The sequence below is a fragment of the Pleurodeles waltl genome, chromosome 1_1 (genome assembly GCF_031143425.1).
Source record: "Pleurodeles waltl isolate 20211129_DDA chromosome 1_1, aPleWal1.hap1.20221129, whole genome shotgun sequence".
Classification (NCBI taxonomy): domain Eukaryota; kingdom Metazoa; phylum Chordata; class Amphibia; order Caudata; family Salamandridae; genus Pleurodeles; species Pleurodeles waltl.
The window spans coordinates 253505461-253529173 of NC_090436.1; the positions used below are offsets into that span (position 1 = coordinate 253505461).

Consider the following 23713-nt stretch of genomic DNA (forward strand, 5'->3'; position numbering starts at 1 on the left):
GGAGCTATATGCTGCTGCATGAAGGAATGGTCATTCGAACATTCAGGTCTTTAGTTCTCTTCTGAAACGCTGGAGTGACAGTGCAGTCCTGAGGTGCAGAGGGGTTTGTTCCAAACCTTGGCTGCTAGGTGCTAGGAGTGTCCTCTGCTGTTGGCCCAATGGGTCCATGGGGTGTCTGAGTGGGAGAGGGAAGCTGATCGTAGGTGTCTGGTCAGTTGGTGGAAGGTCAGGCGTTTGTTGATGTATGCTGTTCCTTTCTTGTGCAGGGCCTTGTAGGTGTGGGTCAGCATCTTAAACTGGCATCTCTTCTTAATCGGGAGCCAGTGTTGTTTTTTTAGATGGAGTGTGATGTGGGTTCTTCTGGCGAAGTCAAGTACGAGTCTTGCCGCTGAGTTCAGTATTATCTGGAGTCTCTTCAGGAGGCGTACTGTGATCCCTACGTAGAGTGTGTTTCCGTAGTCAAGTGCCTGTGTGATGGTCCTTCTGGTGTCTGCTGGGAGCCACCTGAAGATCTTGCAGAGCATGAGAAGGGTGTGGAAGCAGGTGGATGAGACTGTGTCGACCTGTTTCTTCAGGGATAGCTTTCTACCCCGGATGATGCAGTGGTTGCGGCATGGTTTGTTGGGGTGGGGGGTGGGGAGCCGAGCTCTGCGGGCCACGATGTGTCAGTCAATGGTGAGGTATTATTCCCAAAGATGAGGACTTCCATTTTTCAGTTTTGAGTTTAAGAGAGTTGTCCTTCACCTAGTCTGCTATGTTCATCATGCATCTGTGGAAGTTGGCTTTTGTGGTGGATGAATCTTCGGACAGTGAGAGGATGACCTGTGTGTGTCGTCGGCGTAGGAGAAGATGTTGAGTCCATGAGATCTGATGGTGACGGCCAGGAGGGTCATGTAGGTGTTGAAGAGGGTCGGCCTGGGAGTCGATCCTTGAAGGACTCCACAGATAATCTTCTTGGGTACTGAGGAAAACGGGGGGAGACTGATCCTTTGGGTTCTGCCAGTGAGGTACGAGGCAATCCAGGGCGTTTTCTTGAATCCTGATGTAGTGGAGTCTATTGATTAGGATTTGGTTGGAGACAGTGTCAAATGTGGCGGACAGGTCCAGGAGGGCTGATGTTTCCCCATAGTCCAGGAGGGCCCTGACGTCATTTGTGGCTGCAATCAGGGCTGTTTCTGTGATGTGGTTTGCTCGAAATCCAGATTGGGAGGGATTCAGGAGGATTGTGGTCTTCTAGGTGTTGGGTGAGTTGTGATGCTTTCTCAAGAACTTTTGCTGGATAGGAGAGCAGAGAAATGGGCCGGTAGTTCTTCAATTCGGCTGGGTTGGCGGTTTTTTAGGAGGGGCCTCACTTCAGTGTATTTCCAGACCTCTGGGAAGGAGGCTGTGGTGATGGAGATATTGAGGACATTCCTGAGCTCATCGCTGATTGTTTTGCTTCCCAAGGATAGGTGATTCTTTCTCTAGATCAAAATTAGCAATGCCACCTCACGGATCATAGTAGGAAATATTTGGCAATATGGGGCATGTTTGAATGACTTGTGCTTCCCATGCAAAATCTGTGTGGAACGTGAATAAGGTATATTGCTGCATGAGAGTACCACTGGGAAAGGTGATCACCAATAGAATGAAACAGTAAGATAGTTCACAGTTCACCACTGGTTGGGATGAGGAATGGATGTGACAAGAATTTCTACATAATAGGTGAATGTGTGCTCCCTATAGCTTGATTGTAGTCCAAGTGTGCCAGGGTACTCAATTTGGCGATTTGGTTTTAGACTGAAATGCAGGGAGCTTGGTTCCCATGCTTAACCATTATATAGGATGTTACCTATCTGTGACTTTGCTGCTTTTCCCATCAGCCCATCTGCATGGGAAGACACATCACTGCATTCTACATTTTTCATCTGCACAGGAACTGCCAACCCTTTATTCCCATCATCCATCTTTTCAGGTAGTGACATCCTTTATGCCTTCTCCCTATTTTAATCAACTCCTCAGGGTATCCCATCACCTGGGCATCCCATGCAGAGAACGGACAGACAACGGCATCACCTGTTTGGGCCTGCTAGGGCCAGGAAGAGCCTTGGGCCAGGGCCAAAATCCCTGTTTCACTGACATGTACAAGGGAAGATATTATCATGTGCCTTACCCAGCACCCTATACTGTCATCCACACCCACATCCAGACCAAGATGACCCAAATATTCATGTAGTATTTGCACAACTCATACCCATCTTCACAAGCTTGACACCCATTCATCACAGAAACATAGTTTGCTCCTACATCCTCACACTTCTTACATGTTCTTCATTCCATAGGCTACAGCATCCATCATGTGGATAGCACACATAAAAAATGAGTCAACCTCATTGCCATCCATAACTTCCCCTAGTCCTGCATACTGGGCAAGCAAGTAACACTAAACTCCATGGAGTTTCTGACATGTCACTTCCAGCTCTTTGCAGCTTAGACTGCCACCTTCCATCTCACCTACATGTTTGCAGGCAGAACAAGGACATAATTGACAAATTCCTCTGATCTCCTCACCACTTCGTCCATAAAACGTGCTCACACCACCCTCTTGGGTGACTTCAACCTCCCAGACAAAACAAGCTAAACAAAAACAAGAAACAAGAGACACCCTTGTCAACTTCATAAAAACACTCAATGTGACATACCATATCACACAACCAATCCATCCAAAACCTTAACAATCATCCAGTGCAAAACACTTATCCCTTGGACTGGACTGAGTACTTCACCATCCCTATCTCTCATCTCAGTGTCCTATAAACAAATCAAGGTCAACCTTAAAAAAGAATGTCAAATCTATAGATCCTTCAAAAACTTCTCCATCGACAACCTGAAGTTGAACTCATCTCTCACCTTATCAAGACCCATCCGATGCCAACAACCTTCCAAGCAATTTCAACACTCTTTCAGAAAATGTTGTGAACACCCACACCCCAACTGAAACAAGCAAGTGGAAGCCAAAGCCTTAAGCACCCTTGCATCCTAAAGACCTTGATGACAATAAATGATCCATCTGCAGACAGGAAGAAAATGGGAGAAAAACAGACCTCCTAATGACCTTCTGTTACTGACGTTCAACCAAACTCTATGCAGACACCTTATCACATCAGATAAAGCAATGTATTATGCCAACACCGTCAGTGAGGAACCAATGGGAAGCAGAAAGCTTTTCAAGACAATTAAGCACTGCATCAACCCCCTGTCAGAGCCACCTATTCATCATTCCACAGAAAAGTGCAAAGCCATCAACATATTCTTAGTAAAAAATACAGAAGATCCCACAGCACATGGACAACACCAAGTCTGCTTCAAATTTACACCCACCCCTTCCCATAGTATCCTTTGCTGGTCATCTTTCAAGCATACCTCTTGCAGAACCCGTCCCCATACAGATTTCCCCAAAGACCACTTCCGATAAAGATGATGTTGTCCTGCATCTAGTTGTTTTTGGTATTGCTCTTTCACTTTTACTCACCTTTGTCAATGTGCCCCTCACTGAAGGCATCTCACAGGAAACTCTCACAACAAGCCAAATCTTTGCACTCCAAACAAAACTCTGATAACCACGCCAACAACCAACCCATCACTCACCTGCTATTCTTTGGCAAGATCATTGAAAAAGCAGCCTACATTCAACTCCAAGATCACATTTATGCTAACCATCTTCAGCACGACTACCAGTCTGGCTTCAGATCACCCTACAGCACGGAAACCACGACCTTATACATCACAGACGATGCTCTCCTGACCATAGATGAAGATGAGCCATGCTTCTTGATATTGCTGGATGTTTCAATTGCATTTGACACAGCCTACCATCCTACCTTCATATATTCCCTATTGTCTCAAATGCTATTAACAGGCAACGTCCTTCACTGGTTTTCTACCTTCCCTACCAACATCAGTGTGTTCACATCGGCACCTTCAGATCCAAACAGCTCCATATCACTTGTGAAGTTCCCTGGGCTTCCATACCTTCTCCTGTCATCTTCAACCTCTACATACAGCACCTTGGGGCTCTACTCAATCATTACAGTTTAAAAATGCACTAACATGCTGATGATAGACAACTCTATCTGAAAGTCTCCTGTTTCAGCCATCTAGTTCCTCTAACACTACGTGCCAATCATCCAGACCTGAATGTCCAACGCCTACCTGAAGCTCACCCAGCTATGGTAGAATTCCTGTTAAATGCAAGAATAGCAAGGAAGAAACTGCAAACTCGACTCAAACGGCATGAAACTTGATGTTTTCGAACTTCTGCTTTTACTGAATGTCAAGTCACTTTGATTCACTCTGGACACCAACCTCACCCTCAAGAAATATATTGCCAAAAAAGAGACAGCCTGGTACCAGCTCTCTTTTTTTTAAGAAAGTAAAACCATTTATTCCAGAAAGAGACTTGAGAACTGCTGTTCAAGCCCTCATACCCTTATATTTTAATGGTGGTATTACCCTGCTCCACGTCCTTCCAGACTCCACACTGGCACCCCAGAGCCTGACGAAATATGATCAAATCACCCCATCCTTATGGAATTCAATTGGCTCCACTTGCCAGCCTGCAAAATCATCAAACCAAGCAAAGCCATTATGAGTAGCACCCCTACTTATCTGGCAGACATGCTCTTAATCTCTGGTGGTTCTTGGTCCACGAACAGCCAGGACAGCATCAGATTGCAGTCTAAGAGGTGTGAAAAAAACGAAAACAAGGCTATTTCCATCAACACATCCTAGTTCTTGGACACCCCCCCCATATCCATCAGGACCACTTTAGTTTAGGAAAAAGTAGAAGACACACCTCTGTCAATAATGCTACACCACAAACAAACCAGCAACCTCTCCATTAGCTTGTTGAGTTTATGCTTGTTTTTGATCATGTATAGCATTTTGCTATTATTTTGCTAGGTTTGTGCTATAGAAATACCACCTACATACATACCCAATAAATGTTGGCCATGTATGAATTTAGAACTAATACTTTATATATGGTTAAAGACATTGGCAGTGCAAAATGTACACCACAAATGTCTGGGTGCTGAAGTGAGCACATATATACCGTTGTAGATTCTTGTGAATGCACCAGTGTCCAATACCAGAACGAGCAAAAGCATGCAGTTTGAAGAACTAGTATCCACGTCATAAATGAAGGTCCCCAGGATAAAATATGAGCTAAAATCTCAAGAAGGTTTTCCCACTTCTACATTGCTTAGAGGATAACTTATAGAAAAAGATGATGGCCTCTGCTTTATTTGAAGGCCCTCAAGGAAGACAAGATGGATTATTGACAAATAAATACTGTAGTGATCCAAAATAAATTAGTTGCACACATAGCACTATGGTGGCTGGAAAACCCCCTGTCTCCCACCCCGATCATTCAGCAAGAATGGTCATCTTTAAAAGCATTAGTAATATTTTAACAAATCCAGTTCCCGGATGGTTTCCGCAGATGCCTGCCCATTTGCAGTGGCTGTATAACCCAAAAAAGCATTGACTAAGCCAATTGGTTTTACTGCTAAATGTGTTGGCTTTGGCCTTCTTTGTCCGGGTTTTAGGGTTAGGTGTGCGCAAACACAAGTAGCTGTTCATTTGATTAAATTACTGTAATTTTGGGCGTTCAGCAGATGAATATTGAAAGTTTTCAGTAATTTGCTAGAGGTGTAACATGGAGATCTGGATATGGGGGCTTTATTCAAAAGGCAGCCAGTGTACACTATAAAGGGCATTAACCACATGACTTTAACACGAGTGTCTCTATAGTGCAAATACATGTGGTCTAACCGCTACATAAATAAAGGACTCAAGCTCACCTCACTGACGAAGCCTAACTAGGCTGAAACTGGTCTGTGGTATTTGTTTCCCTTCAGAGGGGACCTGCCCTAACAAACACTGGCTGACTGTTGCTATTGTAGTAGGAACAAGCTTGGTGTAGCACAGTGGGCAAAAGCGGATGGGATGATATGTGACGTACAACAATTTCCAGCTGGTTGATATGAATCTACCCACCTTCTTTTGGAATCATGCTTGCCAGACCACTCTGACACGCCCCATATAGAAGAGATAACAGTCTGGGGTTGTTTGTTTCCCTCTCAGAGTGGACCTGGCCCGGCAGTCATATTGGAACTCAAAGAAGCCTAATTTACATGATCGTGATTCTTGCCCAAAATTGCACTGTGGGCTAAAACCAGTAGACTCTAAACCATTCCAGAGTTATTACCAGTGGCGGGAATACATTTTGTTATTCTACCCTCTTTTTTTCTTTTCATCTGTATAAATCATTACATTATCCATGTGTGGCACAAAAGGAAATTTACAACATTAACCATTGATGGCCTGGCGAACAGAACACCATCTTTGACAGTGGCAGGATGTCGAATCTAGCTTTGGTTTTTGGCTGCGATTTGTGGATCAATGTAGTTCTTTGCCAATTAACTGATCCAAGGGTTTTTGGTAGGAAGTCTGTTGTATGGCATGTCCTTTGGAGAACATAGGTCAAACTGATCTGCAGACTAATGTCCTGCAATGATGATGCCTGTCTTTGGTGCGTTAGGGTTCAGCTTGTTATTCATCTATCCAGTTCTGGTGTCTCCAACCTCTTCTGTTATAAGAGCTACTAATGTTCAATAAAAATCACGGAGAGCTACTAATATTGGCGGTGTAATAGTGACCACCCCATCCAATATTGTCAACAGTGATCACGTCAGTGCATCCAGCAGAGTTGTCAGCAGTAAAGTGAAAAAAAATAATTATCAATTTGAATGCCTCTTCATCAGTGATACATAACAGCCATAGCTGTAATCTGAGTAGCACCCCAAGGTAATAATATGAGTAATATGTCCCCCCAGCACCACATGATTTATCACTTAAATAATAGCTTTAAATGCATTTTTAACATTCAACCATTTTTCTCCAAAGATCAGCTTATGAGTTCTGAAAATACATACATTTTCATCTCAAATATGTGCTTTTTACTTTTGCTATACATATATTAATTCAACCTAGCAAATGCTTCCACATTAGTAGGCAGGGCTGACCACGGAGAGCTACTGTAACTTATGTGCTACTTGTTGGAATCACCTGATCCAGTCCAATACTTTGCTTTGCCTCTTACTCCAAGTGCCAACAACTGATTAGAATGGTTTGACCACTGTGTCAAACGCTAGCAGGAGGTTGTGACGCATTGGGCAGTGCGGCAGTATCAACGCTTTTGCAAGGTTATCACATCAGGGCAGTGCCCACTGGAGTTGAAGAACTGACATTGCTGGAATGTGTCCCCTTCGTGTGGAACCATATGGTCACACTGCTTTCAAAGACATTTTAGAGATGGTTCTCGCTAAAAAGAAAGATTTATATGTGAAAACTGTCCGTAGAAGTCTGTTTGTCGCCGTCCTTTTGTTAGTAATAACTAAGCTAAGACCAAACTATCAGTATACACGTTGCCAGGAAATAAAACAAAATAATTTGTTGATGGTTGTGCTCAGTGAAATTAGATTTTTGGAGGCTTTCGCCCTTACTGTTTCCTTGCAGGTCATGTCTCTGCAGATACACGTGTATGTGTGTTCTCTGAGGATGAGCACAGAGTCCTAAGAGCATTACTAATTGTTCAAACAATTCTACATTAGGGACCGCCATCTGGACATGTTAAAGCAGATGCAACATATGGCGGAGGGAATTGTGAGTGCTTTTAATTGGCATGCCCTTCAGTCGGGCTTATTGACTGCTTCTAATTAATATCGGAGTATTAGCCAAACAGACCTGATAAGGAACATCTTACCTGTGCCAGAAATGGCGCATTTGTCAGCAACTGAGAGCGAGGTTAGTCGGGTGGGTTAGAGGCTTGCTGCTAACCACACTTTTCAAGCGTGGCATGGCCGAGTCCGCATCGTATGGCACTATTTATTTCTGACACAAATCCAGATTTTAAAAAGTACATGAGACAGTTAGTTTAATGAAAATGTATTCTGACAGGTTGAGCCCTAGTTTGTAACTTCGTTGTATAGTCAGACCATTTTATTTTACATATTGTTGTGATTAGCTGAGCTTATAAAGTCATGTGTCATCCATTCTCACTGACACTTAAAACGTTCACTGACCGCTGTTAAAATCTTAGTTCAATTTCATGCTACTCAGGTGGGTTTGTCTCTGGCCTGGCAAACCGCATGTGGCATCTGCTCGGCCCTCTCTGGTTCTGTGGATAGGAAAACCATACCTGCCAACATTCCATGACCAAAAAGAAATAGGATAATTCCGGTTTCATGATCACTAATTAGCATATTACTTACTGCATCAACGGAAATAACATCAAAAAACCGTTGTCCTGACAATGACATCGATGGAGGTTCCATGACTGGGAAATTAGGTCTACAGAACACATGACCATTTGGCTTCAGACCCAGACGACATCGCGTATGAATTACATGACAGTTCACTGTGGCCGGCCTTAACCCTAACAATGTGCGAAGCCGGCAGCATCGGAGTGACATGTATTTCAAAACACTGCCAAGCCTTCCGAGCATTGGTAGGAATGTCGTTTTTGCTCGTGATTCTGGTTATTTCCCTGTTACCATGTTAAATCCACAAAGTAATAAATAGCAAGGCTAAGATAGATCTATGGGCGATAGCATTGCCAACAAACATTGGCAAAGGTAAGATCTATTGCCTTTGTCAATGTTTTAGTAGCATTGTTGCACAGTAGTGCAGCTATAGGACCTTTGTGTGTTACTTTACCATTGTCTATATTGTGTGACCCCGGAGAAACGGATAGATCAATCGGCATCACTTTCTGCTCAAAGAACGCCACACAAAGTATTTGCTCATGGATTCAGGAACCCTGGGAATGGTCTTTGATACAATGTTGTTTGGCTGTTTACTCCCTTTGAGAATGAGTTTAGATCTGTTGTTGAAAGTGTCTTGCTTTGCTTTTACAATCATGTTTGTTAACGAACTTTTGTTTAGTGCAAGGTATTTAGGAAATCTCCAAAACTAACACACCATCATGTTACTGCTTATATTTTCTCGTATTGTGAGGGTAACTTTTTCCCAATAGGTCATTTCTGGAGTAAAAAACACCCTGACACAAATGTTCCATTGCTTATGCTCCAACGTTATGAAGCGGGCTAAAAATGACATCTAGTGGTTGTAAACATATATTTGTGTTTTGTTTTTTTGCATGTGTTGGTACCATTGGTACTTGGTTCGGACAGCCAAATACCATTAAGGGCCATATCAACAAAATGTGTGTTTTCGCAGGGCACAGCTTTGAACCTGTTTTGATGCGATTGCTTTTTCTCAAGTGCATGCATTTAACTCAGAATGTCTCTGAGTTAGTTAGTGCCTCAGATAGCACAGCTCAGAACTTCAAACATCAAAAATCGGACTCTTAACTCTGTGCTGAGGCGCATCCCTTCATGGCACATTCCTGGATGGTTCTCTGTCACACCACTTCACTAGTAAGTGCAGTTTACGCTGATAGGCGTTAGCTGCTCTTGTGACCTTTTCAGCAGCAGAACATAAATCTAGGTCTTGGGTGTAGGAACTGTGGAAGGCATGGAGGCTTTATCCCCTGCAGAAATCTGGAGTCCGGGGCTGCAGACAACATGTCCCCACATTTTGAAATGGAAACTGGAGATGAAACAGTTGCAGACAGAGCATGTCTCTGTAGCCATGCTGCAAATTGCTTAAGTCTCCTTTAAGCACTTGTAACCTTAGGAGTAAAGAATACACTCTTTGGGGCCCCCCAAGAGTTGTTTATTTTGTTAATTATTTGATTGTGGACCTAAAAGTTGTCTGTTTGTAAGCAAGGTTGAACCTGAAGAGTAAGGCACAGCACTGCTGGGTAGGCTAACTTGTCATAAAAAAATGTACATTTTAGGTGAGGCTCAACACCTCAGTGACCTTGCTCTCATAGTGCAGTATGATTTCAGACAGGCATGTTCTGTTTCTATGTTTGATCATCGGTATCTGCAATGTTCTATACTGAAAATCACACCTTTAACTCTTTTGACAATGCACGTGTATATATGTATCAGCTTAATTAAAGAAGTGGTAAATGTATTTCTTGAACCTCATGTGTTAATATTAATTGAATAACATTATTTCAACAACTGAGCAAAAAACATTGGCCTTTGGTGTTAAATGAAAGAGAGCAAGTTGAACCCTTCAGACACTGACCTACATAGTATGCATTGGACTCAAATCCCGGCTTCCCTACTTCACCAAATTGTGTGATCCATGTCCCAGTGCTTTACTGCGCTGTGTATCGTTTCCCTTTACCATCCACTTTGAGAACGCACTGAAGTAATCCAGAACAGTATCTGCATGCTACAAAAACCTCACTTATATATGGTCAATATAAAATAATTTGGATTCAGATTTATTACCAATGTAGGCTATATAAATAAATAAAAAACACGACAGACTGCCACATTTTTCGTAACTCGTGGTAACCTTATCAGGGCATGGGGTTTATTCTTGGATGTTTCCTGTTAAAAAAATATTACTTTGCAATGTTATGTGTATTTGTAAATCACACTATAACCCAACAGGGTATACTGGTGCTTTCAAAAAATGTCATTCAAATCAGAAATATAATCATATATACTCAAAGGAGACACCGAGAAATGCTGAAAATATGTATATTTTCTATTTTAAAGTACAGACCATATATTTTTTGTGATTTGTTGACCGATTTGCTTGGGGCAAAGCTCGTACTTTGGCTCTGAGAGTCAACCTCGGCCCCTGGCTCTCCACTCATACATATGTTGCGCCCCCTACGCCCCTTGTCGAAATCACCCGCACACGTTAATGCCCTTCTTTCCTTCCTAGCGGCTAACAGGAGGGTCTGCTGGGACAGGAGTGGGGACAGGACTACTGTAGCTTGTTAGGGTCGCCCTGGCTCCTCCCCAGAGCTCTCTTCCTTGACTTACAGTAGCAGATCAATTAACCAGCTCAGCGACGCATTGTGTAATTCTCGGAAGAGTAGCCCAGGGGGCTGTGAGCCAGCCATGCATGGCAGCACTTGCAGGGCGCGCGTAAATCAGAGGCCGGCGCTGGCAGCGCGCGGGCACACGGACCTGCGCAGCCTCCGCGCTCGCCCATTCACTGGGACGCAGCTCTTCGCTGCAGGAGAGAGGGCGCTGCTAATTAAATCCTAGCGGTGCTTCTGTTTTCTGCGGAAGGATTTTCAGTGACAGGTGGGCGAAATCGCATCCAGCTTTCTTTTTTATACCTCCGCGGCCGGAAAAGTCACGACGTGGGAGAACCCCGGCTCGCGGCCTGAACGTGCACCTTGCGCTCTAGAAATGGAGAGCGTTTTATTTTGCAGGCAGATTAAAAAAGCCCAGTGAGAAGAGGAAAGTGTTTTTCCTGTAGCTGTTCCATGCGCGGTAAGTGAATTGATTCTGCATTGCTGCATTTTAAAGAACGACTGCAAGAATATTACCCAGGATACAGTGACTTGAAAGGGGGGTCTCTGTGAAGCAGGCATGTTTCAGGTTAGGATTCTCTCGTTCCTCTTCCTGATACTGCTGGCTTGAACCAAGATCGTAGGTGTATGAAGGGGTGTATGTTGGGGACACAGGCCAGCCCTGCAGTACACTAGCCTCCCACAGCTGCACGGTACCCACACGTTCATGTGCTACATTTATTTATACATATATCTATCTACATCCCGATAGGCAGCCATAATACGGTACGTGTTACACTTATGAACTGTAGGGAAGAGGTGAAGATTTTGCGTGGGTCGTTTACTCCTCCCCTCTCGCAATCATAGTACTACATAATATATTTCACTTAGCAGACCTGGGTGTATGGTTATGCTATGCTGTTTTCATCTGCCATTATACAGTTATAAACAAAGGTATTTAAGGGGTGAGAAAACTAGATCTCGGGAGCATGGTCCCAGCAGTTTTCTTCAGTAAAGTGATTATGGAATGAATTCTGGCAGGCATTAATCAGTGTTTTTTTCAAGGCATTGCAACACTGCAGTGGTAATAGCAATCCTGTACAGTAGTAATGTGTGAACTTGTGTTCATTAGTACACTTGTTCCAAATAACATTATTAGAGCACGTTTTCTTTCACCACATGGCAGACACATACTTATATGCCCATCTTCATTTACCTAGATAGATATTTATTTCTGGCCTCTACATTTTAAATTGACAGTTTTTTCACCAGACCCTTTCTTGGTGAAAGCTACGATTGGCCAGATAAAGCGAGTCACTTCTTTCCTAGTAGCTGTGCTGTTATGAGCTACTTCCATCACACACATTGGAGAGGAAGGGGAAGATACAGAGCAGTCACATTACCCCTTCAAAAAAGAATCAACACAATTAAATACGACCGCTCAACGCAGTTCACCTAGTTCAGGTTTATCCTTGACCCACTATTTGGGGTTCAATAATGTTATCTTTTGGCCAAAAAAGGGAGGTGGGAAGTAAGACAAGAAGGGAACGGAAGGGAGGAAGGGGGATCAATCCCTTTATGGAACAGGAAGCCTCACAGACCTAATAGCATCATTCTTCATCCCCTGCTTCCTCTCCTCACCCTGGTAGGACCAATGCCACCACGGCGGACTCGACCCCCTGTCACCTTGGAACAGGAGGGAGTTCTTCATAAATTACTACTGGATAAAAAACAGGTTCCAGATTTCTATGCTAAAAATACCTTGTGTATAAGCCCTGGCGATTTGCTTTTCTTAGAGGAGGGGACAGATGTTATGAAAAACACAGTATGGTGACACCACAACAATTATGAGTCAGATCACCTCTTAAGCGGCCAACAGTTTTCTGTCCATTTCTACAAGCCACTGCAGTCTTGAGCTTTCATCAGGGTCATGGATCCCTAATTCACCCAGCTGCCAAACATGATCCTTCTCAATCCAATAGGCAAGTCAAACCCATGCACAAAATCCTACCTCAGGACAGCTTAGAAGATCACAGGTCACCCTAAATTTAGGGACCTTTCGCTTCCTGGTCAATAAACCTTTCTATTGGAGAAGAACGGTTTCTATTGGGTTTAGTTGTTACTTGTGTATAGTAGTCTCTTTGTGTTCCTTTACATGGCACAACAGTAAGAATATTTTGTGGCTCATGTCTCTCCAAATGTTTGAAGAAAATTGCGGTTTTGTGTTATACCAGTGCATACGCACTATTTTTAATAATTGTAAATCTTCTCGTAAATGTACAGTGTGGTTACTAAATTGTTTAAGAACTGATGCAGTAGATTACAGAAATATAAAGTTCACAGCACTCTCGATATAGCACAATGTACTATTTACCTTAAAAGTAGTTTTAAACTCGCTCTCCCCGTTATCCAGCAATTCTGGTGAATATAATCAACTAGTAAGGGTGTGAAGCAGAGCCAAAAGCTTTGATCTGAGTTGACTTGGCGAGAAATCGATAGTATAAAGATAAAAGAGTTCTTCATATCTGTTTGATGTAAAAGATATGATAATAGAGATGCCGCCTTTTCTAAGCTCGTCCTTTCATCCTCGTTTCGCTTCTTCTGTTTCCCCGACAAGCCAGATAGTTCAAAGCCATCTTCCTACACCTGCACAGCTCACGATCCTATTAGAAAAACATATCACAGTACACCTGTAATAACATGCCGCTCATATATAAACCAAACTACAATCTAGTCAGTCATGCTATGTGACTCTCTTTTGTACGACATAAGCCTGATAAGTGATTGATACTCTTTCCTCATTATTACATAAGATTGTTTGTATGCAATTATGAAGGGTCACAGCTGTGGGAAATGGGATATACAAAATCAAAAAACAAGATGGAATGTAGAAACTGTGCTAACGGGGCCTCTGTATGTGCAGGGCCCTTTCAGAGGCTGGCGTTAGTAGGCTGAAAGAAAGCAGTTGTGTGAATGAATTCCGACTACTTAAGTACACCTGTACAGGCATGGAATTGTAGGCCAATAGCAGCTTAAACTAAGCATCAAACATTGTCACAGTCCTAGTGTAGGATGGTTTTCTCAGAGGGCTTTTCCAAGCAGCAAGGAACCCTTCTCCCTCCCGGAACACAAAACAGAAAGCAAATTGAATAATTGGCAAACGTTAAATGTATACAAACAAATCCACATTGAAGCAATTTAAAAGTGTTATCTACATATTTCAAATACCATTAGGAAATGTACATTTTGACAGAGCTATTAAAGAATGTGAATAATTGTACACATTACAGTTGATAACCCCTTTATCCACAGTGGTTTCGTGTGCAGTCTTGTACTTTCAAAGCCATTATTACTACCACATTCAGCTTTCCTTTCCCTTGGATTCTGATCACCCAAATTATCTAGCAAACATTTTAGTAGTCTCACGACTTCTGATTCCACACATTCCCATCTCTCAACAACAGAACGGGTTTCTAGACCCTAACCACCTTTAATCGCTGGGAAAGTTGGGATAACTCTTTGTTCACTATTCTCTATTTCTTTACTCTGACCCAGTCACCAGTTTCAAACCTAACCATTGACTTCTCTGCACAACCATCACCATTACCATTCAGCTTGTCTTCTCTCTCTATTCCCATAGAACACGTTCGTTCTGGGTGTTCCTTACCTTTGTCAGTTCGTAAGGGAACTTGCTGCTACTGCAGTGTAGTGTGATCTAATAATTCCACAATCATTTTACACTGTCTCTCTAATTGCTTTTTTCACAAATCACTAACCACCGTGCTTAATTTGTGCCGGTGGTTTCCGGAGCTCAGCACAAGCACTTATTCTACAGGGCCGGTGCTATACATTTCTTTCAATCAGCAGTGGAGATGACCATCATTTTTCAAAAATTGATGCATGAGACACCTGTACGTTTCCCACATCATCTGAGCTGCTCTCGCCCATTTTTCTATACATGCACTCTACCTGAGCCTCCCATTGAATAATGTCAGAGTATCTTCTTTTTTCATTGAGAAATAATGTCTCAACCTTGGACCTCTTGCTATTGCTGCCTCTAACCATTGTGCGCACCTCGTCGCAGAGGACAGCATATGGCCCTCTGATGCTGGGTGTTGCTGCTGGATGGCATTATTGAGAGGGACTTCAGAGTGGACCTGGCAGTGAGTGCTTCTCTTTCTGCCCCCCCGTACAGGGCTTTATTCAACTGGCTTGGGAATGCAGAGGCAGAGAAGCCCTGGCAGGCAGGCATGGTCCAGTGCAGTATGAACCCCCACATAGCACATGCTCTCCAGCCCCCTTAAGTCACAGTGCGATCAGCCTCACTCTCAATAATGTACAAGTGACAAGCAGAGAACCCAAATACGTTGCAACGCACCCTTCTTTTCCGGGAGTGTTTAGTGGTAGCTGAAATAAATGTCTACCTTGCATTTGGCAGCACGAGTAACAAGCTTTTGAGAAAAAGGTGGAGCCCAGATACATACATGGAAGGCTCTGGATTTCATTTTGACAAACCTAGGGCTGATTGGAGGAGCATGAGGCGGTAAAGTTCTCCATCTAAACAGATTTGTGGATTCCTGAAATCCTGACAGGGGTTGGGACACAAACTGGAGGAAGGAAGAGCTGTTCTTCAGTACACTGTACAGCACACTGAAGAATGGAGAAGGGTGATCTTTGATTCTGGGAGCTATCACTGGAAAGGGGCATGAGCTCACATTAGGAAGGCATTGGGGCAGATAGGAGAGTCCTAAAGAGTGAGGAATGTTCAAGGAGACTCCGGTAGAACCACCCGATGGGAGCGGGTAAGAATGATCACAGGGCCGAAAGGCCCAGGGAAACTTGCTCTGCCTTGTAGTACAGTGGTAACACTTTTGACTTTGAAAGAGTCTGAGTAGTACTCCTAAGAGTTGGGCCTCTGGTGGGGCCCAACAGGAATATTGCCTGTTATGAATAGGGAATAACCACTACGAATAGAGCGAGGGAATTGGGGATTAAGGACCTGCCTGTCTAACACTAGAGTACTGACCTCAGGAGGACTAAGTGAATTATTTGCGTATTTTACAGGGAAAGCAGGAGCTACTGGACTCAAGAATGGGGGGTTAAGACATTTTACTTCCGATGTATTGAAGCCCAACCTACTAGGGGTCCTGAGCAACTGGGCTGCGTGCCGTTTCAGCACTCGACTCTCATTGGCAGTGTTGGTTGAGTAGTCCAAAGCTTCTAGGGGAGAGGTAAATGCAGGGGTGAACACGGGCTCCCATCTCAAAATATATTCAGTAGCAGAAATAAATTGTTGTCTAGCCAAAAGCTTGCTTTTGTTTTGAAAAAAAGGAGTATTTATATATGAACACAATGTTAAAACGGCCACTGATAAGAAGAATAGCTACAACCGCAATGATAGTAGTACCTGAGTTCCTATATGTATCCGAGGGGCTGTTTGGGAGTATTTGCACAGACGTATTTCACAAAATGGGACCAGACACTGAGTGCATTGATTTGGGAAGATAAGACATTTAGGACCAGATTTACCAACAGCTTGCATTGCCCTTACTACACACAAGGTAATGCAAGGGCAATGCAACCCCATAAGTGAGACTTACTATGCCACAAGAACCACCTTGCGTGGCATAGTAAATCTGGAGTAACGCAAGGCACCGCAAGTCATTGCTCTGTCCTGAGAAGGTGTTTTATGGATGGAGTGTGGGGTGTTCCCACATATCCATCCATGGTTTTTGGCACATTCCCAGATTTACTAACACCAGGGGAGGCGTACTGAGGAGAAATATGTTAGTTTCTCCTCAGGTTTTTCCTCAGAGGATTGTTTTTGTGCAGAAAGTTGTCCCTTCCTGCACAAAAACAATCTTGGCTGTAATATAGACACCCTCTGCACCATGGTGCAAGGGTACTTTTGATGGCGCTTGGCAGCCACAAGTGTGTCAACCCAAAGGGACGGCAGGAATGTGCCATATCTTAGTAGGTATGGCGCATTTCTGCCCTCTCCATTTGACGCAGCGCAGAGTTGTCTTGCTGTGTTGTGTTGCACCAAATATTAGTAAACCTGCCGCTCAGGGTAAAACTAGGGGCACTAAAGCTACCATACTAGAGAGGGGGGCTGGCTCTCCTTGACCAAGAATGCCTTTATCCAACTGGGCACCCACAACACCTGAGCTACTGGCTTGTATTGGCCCCCTTCTGGGAGTCAAGGCTTCCGGATGGTTACCTTTTATTGATTTGAAGCAGATATGTATGGTTTGGGGAAACAAAATCACACACCTGATCCAAGCTGATATATGGCAAAGGATCACTAAGAGAACTGGGAGAAAATGCCCTTTCAAGGCCATTTGCCCATGTGACACTATCCAGGGCTTGATGAACTATAAAGGAAGGCTAGGAAAACGGGTTGTTGCTGTAAAAGTTAGGAAGACTTTTATGTGAATGAAAGGCTGAAAACATTTGCAGGGGTTAGAGTGCACTTCAGGATACTACCGGGTCAGTTTTTGTTCAGTGCATAACTGACACAAACAAAATAGAACGTTCTGGTCACATTTCCTGGGTAAACCTCGTGAATCAGAAACACTAACCATAACGTTGAAACTGGCCGAAGGAGGTCATCCCATTTCGTCACTATACAAATTATCAATGAACGACCACCAATGAATCTAAAGACAAGAGATGAGTTGAGCAATAAGCTTGCCCAACCACTGACAGACAATAACTGACAGACAAAAACAGAGTAGAAGCTTTAAGATACTCCAGTACAAGCAACAGCACATTGAACTTCTACCAGATTCAAACTTCTATGATGGAACGGTCAGACCAGATTTGTAGATACTTGGCACAAATATGGACCAAATGAAATGGAGATGTATGACTGCTAGGAAACACTGATGCTAAGTGACAGGAAGACTACAAATGCCAATAAACCCCAGAACAATGTCTATTGGGACTCCAGTCTATTCCCAAGAAAAGGAATCTTACATCTTTATTTGTGGCTCTGGGGCTGACGTTAGCAAAACGAAACATAGCAATACACTGCACTCAGAAGAGAGGTCCGGAGAGGAAGAAATGGGTGACAGACCAAGGAGCTTGGGTGCTAGCAGAAAACAAGAGTTTGTGCATGGCCCGCCCAAGTGACCAACTACAATAGAATTTACGAAAATGGTGCAGAATTACACAAGATAACCTTCATTTGGTTTAGGATACTCGTTCCCGAGAAGAGACCCAACCTACTGAGAAAAGAACCAGCTGAAAACCTATTGAGGGTGAAGATCTGTGCTTTACTATGACACTGAAAGATACCATGAAAGCAATAAGCAAGCATTTAATTGTGGAGGCCCGATAAAGCAAGTGATCGTATTGCATGCATAAGAAGCATGTTATATTGTATAAGCTAAAAATCAAGCCATAGTTTTTAAAAAGAAACACACAATTCAGGACTTTTGTGTTGTTCTCAGAGCTCTTTGCAACATACTGCTTTGCTTCCAGAGAGAGTTCTGTATATAATGCACTTGGTACGGGTGATTGACACCTAGAAGACCATGCAACCACCATAGATGGCTCACTGACACAACACTGGGAGACAGTGGACCAACAGATGTTCCCAGCCTGGGTGCCAGCTTAAAGACCAGACAAGAACTACATGCATAACCAGACCACAGGCACAAACAAGACATGGGAGCCTTGCTCATTATCTCCCACCACACATACTTGCATAGGTCTTACGTGGTCATACATGCCCACACCAAAAAAGGAAATAGTGGTTATGGATTTCTTGGACTTTTTATCAAGGCTATGGGTTTCTTCGGTATGGGGAAGAGAATTTCACATAGAGCCTGTGTCTTTGCATATCTGTGTGTTGTCAAAATGAACAAGCTGTATCCCGTGCGTGCGCTGTGCTAATTAATGTCAGCATTTGTAGCTTACTTTTACTCAAGCCCATTCTCGCTGATGACTATGGAAGATAAGTTTCCCTTATAAAACGAAGGTGTTGAGTGGATTACAACGTGCATCATAATTTGACCCCACAGCCTGCAGAACAATAAAATAGGAAGTGAATTTAAGGCTAAAGGGCTTCTGTGCTTAATGGTCATTAGTATAATCCGAGTGCCTGAGCAGTTTATGAAGAGTTACCGAAGGCAGCATGAGCAGGAGAAACTATAACAGTTCAGCAAAGAAGCTTCCGCACATTCACTTGGTTTTTCTTCCTGTTTGGAAGCAGTTCAGGACTGGTGATTTAGACCAGTGATTATTAACCAGTGGTCCAGGAACCCCTGCGACTGCTTAGAAAATTAATATTAATAGATTAATAAAGTGTATATAAATAAAGAAGCAAAGTGTACAACTGAAAATGTTAAAATATTTTGTTAAAGTGTAGGAATTTGAAATTGGAGGCTAAAAATTCAGTTATAGTTCTCAGATTGGTTTGTGAGAGCACAGCAAGTACATCAAAGAGAATATAGTATGCACAATAGATTTTTTTGTATATTTGTGAATTAAATAAAATATATTATAATTTGTGTATTTGTTTGAGGAATGCTTGTTTCTTTATATTTTGTTTAATATTTTGCGGTTCAAATTATCAAAAATGCTTAGGTGAGAGTCCCTGGCTTCCAAGAATGACTCAGTGGGGGTCACCGGATTCCAATAATAATTCAGTGGGGATCTCCATATTCCAGTGACGATTAAGTGGGGGTCCATGGAAGTTTAAAGGTTAAGAAACACTGATTTAGAACAACTGATTTTAGGATGATCTCACAAACTCCTACATCTTATTTCTCCTCAAGTTAATGACCTTTTCTTTGGGTAACACGGCTTGATATCAGTGTGCATGTTTATGTTCTCGATTAGCCTGGTTATCTTTGGGTAAGCGTGGCATACCTACAAAAGTCTGACATACTTTTTCAGAAAAAGCTACAGGTCAGCATTCATGCCCTGCCCTGAACATCGTAGGTCACAAGACAATTAGAAGATACCAGAGAGATATGAGTGTGGTGAAAGAAAAGTGTTAGAATTGGGGTCTCCAGTTGGCAGTCAGTTTACACCCTGTCCAAGTAGGCATCCTCACCCTAGTCAGGGTAAGGGAGTTACACTCCTAAGAAAACCGCTGCTCATCCCCTTCGTAGCTTGGCACGAGCAGTCAGGCATATCTCAGAGGCAATGTGTTAAGTATTTGTACCCACACGCAGTAACACCGTGAAAATGCTTACGTGGACACCACACAAGGTTAGAAAAATAGCCAGTATTTATCTAAGTAAAACAAGACCAAAACAACAAAAATCTAACATACACAAGCTAGGATACGAATTTTAAAATATTGTATCCCAATAAAAACACTTAAAAATACAATAGGTCCAACTGGTGCTATCATGGTGTCGTGACGGAGTCGTTCCCAACAGTCCAACGCCATTCGCGAGGGACTGCCGTGCCATTCAAGGAGTCACACGGACCCCAGGTACAATACCTTAGAAACGAGGCAGAGTCAAAGACGTGGCACGGAGTCGGGAGATGAGGCGTCACTGGAGCCAGTGCAGCGTCAGTTCTGTGCTGCTATGCAGGATGTGAGGCGTCGGTTCCTTACTGCTACGCAGTGGAGGTGAGGCGTTGGTTCCTTACAGAGGCAGCGGAGGTGAGGCAGCGTTGGCAGTAAGGCGGTTCCTTCCGATCCGGCGGGGTCAATGAGTCCAGGGGGTAGAGACACAGTGGGGCAACCTCGTGAGGTCGTGGTCACACCACTGGGCCACAGACGCCGCAGTTGAGTTGTGTCATGGATGTCGGTGACACACCACGCAAGATTAACGATGTTGCGGGACTCCAGAGGCACTACAGCTGCGTTGGACCTGTGGGGTCAGTCACAGTCACTGCACTTCAGCGGGGACCATGGCTTCGGGTGCAAGCAGCGGCACAGAGTCAGGCAGTGGCACCAGTTCTAGAGTGTGCCTGGTTCTTCTTGTTTTTCTGCCAGCCTTCACTCCCAAAGGCCCAGGAACTGAAGTGGGCACCTCCACCTGATGGCAAGTCAGGGTCTTCAGTGGAGAATCCGGGGAGGTGGCAAGTGATGTCTTTGATGTCGCTGAAACTTCTTAACAGGAGGCAAGCTCAGTCCAAGCCCTTGGAGAAACTTCACAAGCAGGATACACAGCAAAGTCCAGTATTTGTCCTCCCCAAAGTAGAAGCAGCAACTGCAGGTCAACCTATCAAAGCACACACAGCAAAGAGAGTGTACTCCTCCTCGAGCTCTTCAGCTCTTCTCCTTGGCAGAGTCTCCTCGTGATCCAGAAGTGTTCTAAAATTCTGGGGTTTGGGTCCAATACTTATACTCATTTCTGCCTTTGTAGTAGGCAAACTTGAAAGGAAAGGCTTTCCTTGCACAATACCCTGCCTTTCCTGCCCTGGACCTAGACACACTCTAGGGGGTTCGAGACAGCTTTGTGTAAGGACAGTCACAGCCCTATTCCGGTGCAAGTGTCAGCTCCTCCCACCACTCTAGCCCAGGAAGACCCCATCAGGATATGAAGGGCACACCTCAACTCCCTTTGCGTGACTGTCTAGAGGGAATTCACAAACAACCCAACTGTCATCCTGGACATGTCGTACCTTTTAAATACACTGCACCCTACCCACAGGGCTACCTTGGGCCAACCTTAGGGGTGCCTCACATGTACTAAAAGTGAAGGTTTGGGCCTGGCAAGTTGGCACACTTGCCAGGTCAACATGGCAGTTTAAAACTGCACACACAGACACTGCAATGACAGGGGGCATAATCAGTGCTGCAGGTCCACTAGTAGCATTTGATTTACAGGCACTGGGCACACATGGTGCTTTATATTAGGGACTTACTAGTAAATCAAATATGCCAGTCATGGATAACCAATCTCCAATATCATTTAGACAGAGAGCACTTGCACTTCAGCACTGGTCAGCAGTGGTAACGTGCACAGAGTCCTAAAGCCTACAAAAACAAGTCAGGCAAAACACGAGGAAGGAGGCAAAAGGTTTAGGGGTGTCTCTGCAAAACGGAGCCAGGTCCAACAGAAAGGAAAAAAGGTAAGGAGTGGATACCAGAAGGAAGAAGAAAAACTAGAAGAGAGGGAGTAGGGACACAGGAGCACGGAGTGAGAGGGACGATTCACTGAAAAAGGTTACCATGTGCTGCAGAAACGACATGGGAACAGGGCCAGAAAAAAGGTGAAAGCTATAGAGGTGGAAAGGACAGAGGATGAAAAGACAAGGAGGGAGGGAAAGAGGCTGACTTCCAGGAGTAAAGACAGAGCAGTGAATGTTGAAAGGATAGTGCACAGGAGGAAGGGAGGGTAAGTAATTGAATGGAGAAGCTGGAGATAGACGGCCCGGAGAAAGGTTGGCACAGGAAGAAAAGACGTGATGGAGAAAGTTTGTCTATCGAGAGAAAAGGCATGAGAGGGGCATGTGCTGGAAGTAGAGTGGAAAGGGAGGCCGGAGAGAAAGGTAGGGGTTGTAGGTAATTGGATGTAGAAGCTGGTGATGGATGTGGATTAAAGAAGATGGTTGTGCTATTAACAAAAATAAAGCTGGCTCTGCAAACAAAGCTAATAGCTAATGATGGCTGACCTGTTACCACATTCAAACAATATACTTGAAGGCATACTCAACCTTTAATTGACAGTATATCTACCCAGTGGCAAGAGAAGTCTAAGGGCTGATTTATAGTTCATGTTATTATAAAGGTACACAGAAAAAAGGATAGCATGATAGAAACATCTTTAGAATAACATTCTCTTTTTGTCTTTTTTTTCGGTTTTACAGGAGTATTTTCTACATCTTACTCGTTCATATCCAAATAATTCGTTTTAATTCAACAGCAAATGTGTACATGCACAGATGAGGTGGTATTTCCAAATGTGGTTACCCAGAACAAACTTTAAAATGGCAGGAGGCACGAGGTAGAGATTGGACCACCTAGATTTGGGACGTGGAATGAAGTAGAGGAGGGCGAACTTAAGAACGACAAGGGAAGAGATTTTAGGGAGGAATTAGTCATGAACCCATGAATCAGTAACCTGCCAAGCAAAGTGCAGAGGAAGATAATGAGGAAAAATATTTGGTTAAGATGGGATGAGTGAGGGGATCCAAGTATAGACAGCAGAGAGGCAGCTGGGTATAGCTCAAAGAAGAGAAGGAGCCACGTAGTTAAATACTTGAGTGTTATCTGTGTAGAGGTGATACAACAGACGCGAAGAAATGACAGCCTAAAGTGGATAAGAGTAGATTGGGAACGTAGAGGTCGCTGGTTTACTGTCTGCAAGCATAGCTTGTATGGTAAATTTACAGATATGCAGCAGAGAGGAGTTTGAATTGGAGAGCATGATGTGTTTGGAGAGCAGGATTTAATACAAATGTGTTAGTGCTCTAAAGCAACTGATAAACTTTCGAAGGGGCCTGCCAGTGTAGAGGAGAGCATTCAGTTCAGTTTATCCAGTCCTGCAGCGCTAGCAGTGACCAACAAAAAACATTTGAGAATGGCTCTTTATTTGATGATGTCTGCTTGGGAAACCAGTAGCATCATTCACCGGAGTACTTCCTAAATGCTTTTTAATATACAGGCTTCTCATAAAGAAAAATAGAGGGTAAGCAATTGGTAGGTTTCTTGATTTAAACTTAAACTATAATTTCATTGGCTTAGAAGAGTCGTTTGAACATCCAGACCAAAGTGGCATCACATATGTTGTGTTTTCTGTAAGTTTTCCTTTACCTGGGGATAAGCATTACAGTCACAAGGTGCACCATTTAATTCCAAGCCTC

General features: G+C 43.6%; 1 protein-coding gene across 2 annotated transcripts in view; it reads left to right on the plus strand.

Annotated features, from left to right (window-relative positions):
- Positions 1–23713, plus strand: part of NIM1K (NIM1 serine/threonine protein kinase) — a 320818-nt gene that overhangs the window by 149075 nt on the left and 148030 nt on the right. The window contains exon 1 of one of the 2 annotated variants that reach the window (XM_069221498.1): positions 10839–11417. The exons of the other annotated variant lie outside the window; for it this stretch is intronic. The gene's annotated coding sequence lies outside the window, so the exon portion shown is untranslated. Of the gene's footprint in view, positions 1–10838; positions 11418–23713 lie in introns of those variants that run through there. 2 annotated transcript variants of the gene reach the window in all.